Genomic DNA, 4,253 nt, shown 5'->3' with positions numbered 1-4,253 from the left:
ATCTTGAAATCTGACCATCCAAAGAGGGTCAAACAATTGATCCCTCCTAACCTTGGGATTCTTGGATATTAGGGAAATATGCAATCCACATAAGTTCAACAGTTTTATTGCAATGCTGAACTTGATTTCTCCTTGGAAAACATTATATAGCATGGTATACTTTTTTTCCCATTTGCTATATCTAAAAATTGCTTTTCTTTATTGTTGTATTTATATTGTTTGCAGTATAAGAGTGGGTAATGAGCTGGGATCCAGGAAACCTAAAAATGCAATATTTTCGGTTATAGTTGTGGTGGTCACTTGCTTCATAATAAGTCTCATACTTGCCAATGAGATTTTGATATTGAATAAATAACTCGCCATGGAATTCACAAGAAGTGCACTATTGTTATATGCTTAGTCTATGCATTGATACCTCTGCTTACAATATTTTTTTCTCTTTGAATGGAACCCAACCCATTCTCTTAGGTTGGAATTTTCATATCTACAATTTATTTGTAGTAGAAAGTTATAAAGTGGGTAGTTGATGTTTGCTATATTTAGGCTTATATTTTCATTGACATTATAAAGGTATTGTGATTGCAAGGGTGGCAATTGGATGTGGATGGCAAGTTGTGGTGGCATATGTGAACTTGGTGACATACTATATTGTTGGCCTACCAGTTGGAATTGCTTTAGGATTGAAGACCAGTAGAGGATGCCCAGAAGTATTGTAGTGGTAGACCCAATTTATAAGATATGAATACTTTCACTGTTCCCTTTATCCATATTGAAGAACAACCCTTAGGTCTCCTCAATTTTTGCAAGTAGGGGATTCCTTAATTTGATTATTACACCTTGACTTATACTGGTAACACTGGATTTTCTCATCCCATCTCATGGTTGTAATTTCTTTTTCAATGTCATTTATTAAGGATGATCCAAATATCTTAATGTCCATTGTAGTAATCTTGAGAAAAGACTAAATTGTGGCTTACCACAATATGATCTTTTCTTGGGTAGTGAGGAGGGTTTTCAATATCTTCCTGATTAGAAACTTGTGTCATCCATTTTTCAACACCCATGAATTGGAAGAAGATAATCACATTACATTGGTGCACTTAATTGCTCAAAGGAATGGTTGGAAATATGGTAATATGTCATCAAAAGGATATGAATCTTGGCACAATGGAGAGCATTTAACTCTTGTAACTCTAAATGGGCCACTCAATCCATTTCCAAGCATAGAAGAAAGGATTTTTGTACCAGATCCAGTCAAGGATAGTTGTTGCCTTGATGGAAATATATTTGAAGTTGTGTGAAGGAAATGATCTAGTTCCCTGAGGGAGCACACCATGGTATCACATGTAGAAGTTTTTATGAAGATGAATTGGGTATGCATAAACTCCTGTATGTGGAATGGATTGATAAAAAAGACAAGAGATTTGGTAGCTCGAGGAATTTTTCCTCATTGAAAATGTAGAGAAATCGAATAGCGCCATTTCTCCGTGCAAGTTGGATGTGTTATTTGAACTTCAGGATAATGAACAAGTGTTGAACTAGCTCCATTCTAGGTGGTTTGATAGTGAATTGGATGAGTAAGTAACTAGTAAGGTGAGACACTACTCTGTGAAAAACCTTAGGAATGCTCTTCAAGTGACTATTCCAAATAAGATTGAAGCTAGAGGTCTATATCATAATGCTCCATACAAGAATACCAGGACACTAGCAATAAGTCACATTGCACCCACTCAGTGGCTTGGAAACATTAAGTGTCATATCACTTAAACTCTTTGTGGCTAATTTAAGCCATTGATAAAATTTGAAAAGGAGAAACCTTTTATTATATTCTTAGGAGATTATTTTGGTTAATAGAAAAAGAAATAAGGAATTGGATGCAACAACTTTATACACTCAAAAAAAAATTCATGATTTGAATAACTCTACAAAATGGAATGAAGAGGAAAGCAAGTCGATAGTTTATGACTTTGATATGGTGTTACTACTTGCTCTCTTTGTGTCAAAATGATTTGGTGGAAGTGATAAATATTTGAATATATCACCCATGCAAAGAGTTATTATCCAATATTTTAATTACAACACATCCAATACTAACCTTTAGTGGTGTAGGCATTAATCCAAGGTTTTAATTAAAATATATCCAATACTAACCTCTCCAACTCTCGGAATGACTTTCTGCTAAATGTGGGTGGATCTCTCTAGGCATTGGATTGATTCAATAAAAGAAATAAAGGTGTTGGAAACCGAATTAACTATGATTACCTTGCAATTGGAGCACATCCACCTAGTTGTTGACATCACAGACTTGGTTTACCTATAGCTGGGAAATGTATTGTACAAATATAATCCTTTTTCAACGCTAATGTGAGTGTAAAGGATCCACCTTGCCAATGACATAAGGTAAGAGAAAGAAAAAATAGAAGGATAAAAGTGGACCTAATTATAAAGAAGAAAAAGTATCTATAGCTCATGTCCTGTTTAAGGAGCCTGTGGTAGGGAAATACTATGTTCTAGAACTAGTAAAAGTTCCAAAAAAAAATTTCATGAGGGATCCAGTCAGATAAAATTGGTTGAAAAGATAGAGGAAAAAGGGAATCTAAAAATTATACCCACCATAATATCAATTGATCCCTAAAATGCTCAACCTTAGAAATCTCTCAGTGCATATCAAATCCAAGCTTACATGGGCTTGTTGCTCATCTGAAGCATTTAGTTTTTAAAAAGTATTGAAAATGAAATGAAACACAACATGATTTTAGGCCATTCCTTGAAACAGTAGGAATTCAAATTAGAATTATTTTCAACTTATATAGGCTTTAGCATGTTTTAGTTCATTATACCTGATACTTGGCCCTGAAACATATGAACTAGATGAAAGGCTTGGCTCAAAACCTCTAGTATATTAGAAAATGTTTCTTTTGGTCTCTTTTCTGCTCCTTGCTCTGTAGAAATGTGACGAGAATTTGTGTCTATATTCACTTCAATTGTATAATTTTACATCAGAAAGAGAGCCAAAATAAAAGAGAAAATAGGGGTTGGATGCATTAGTCTATTATTACCTCAGTGTCTTTTATTCTGATGAAGAATAAGTGACTCCTTGCCTATATTTTCTTTCCATCTGACACCCAAACATCAAGTACATATAAATACATACGACTCCAAATCAATTAAACCACAATGAAGGAAAATCTATTTGTTCTACCATGTTATTGATTATCAACATCCTTCATGTTCAATTTTGTTTAATAGAAGTAGCAGAGTTATTCTATGCATTTCACTTGGATGCACTTTTACATTCTATCATGATATGGAACCCCTAAAGGTTTGGTGGAATTTTATGTTGTTTCTCTAGTTCAAAATTACTTATTTCTTCAAGTGGTTTTGATCTCCCAGTTACCTATCAATCTGAAATAATTTATGCTTAATAATGTAGAATTTTGATGATGTGCTACTCTAATCTTCTCCTTCTAAATATATTATATTGCAAAAGAAGAGAATTGTAGAATCAGTGTGGATGTGTCAAATGATTTTATTGAAATGCCAAAATCCAGGGATGCTAAAAATGAATATGTGCTTGTAAGTATCTTCGTTGGGGTTATGTTGACTTTGAACTGAATAATTATAGGTTCTAGCAGTAGAAATATGTTGATGTGGCTGGAAGCATAATTGTTTGTTAGGGTCTAGATTATAAGGCATATGCAAATTGGGTAGAATATTTTTAGTAAGCTAATTGATGTTTATAAAATGTCCAGATTTATGATTCCAGAAAAATTACTGCAACAAAGAAGGTAAGTGGATTACCTATGAAGGCATCAATAGCAGAAGAAATGTTGAAAGAGCTGGAAGCAAAACGCTGCACTCCTCGTGTGGTTGCACGTTTGATGGGACTTGATACGTTCCCATCAGAAATAATGCTAGAAGAACATATGAAAGAATAAGATAATGAGCCACATAAAATTACATCTGGGAAGCATCAACATCAACCTAAGCCAAACTATGATGTTGGAATCTCTCCACAGAAATCAAGGACTTCGTTATGTAAGGAAATTTCTTTTCTAAAATCTCAACAGAAGTTTCCTAATAATAGAAAACGAAGGGCACCTACACTTGATCAACCTCAGGGAAAGAACATGTATGAATTCAAGAATGAGTTTGAGGCTTCCCAATGTTCAACATGTCACAATCATTCAAAGAGTGAACAGATGGATGAACTTGGAATAGAGTCAGTTGAGAAACAAATGTTTGTTCATGAA

Source organism: Pinus tabuliformis, chromosome 2_1 (genome assembly GCF_031772625.1).
Source record: "Pinus tabuliformis cultivar Carrire ecotype Pingquan chromosome 2_1, CPIR1, whole genome shotgun sequence".
In the NCBI taxonomy this organism is placed as follows: domain Eukaryota; kingdom Viridiplantae; phylum Streptophyta; class Pinopsida; order Pinales; family Pinaceae; genus Pinus; species Pinus tabuliformis.
This window is presented reverse-complemented; position numbering follows the sequence as displayed.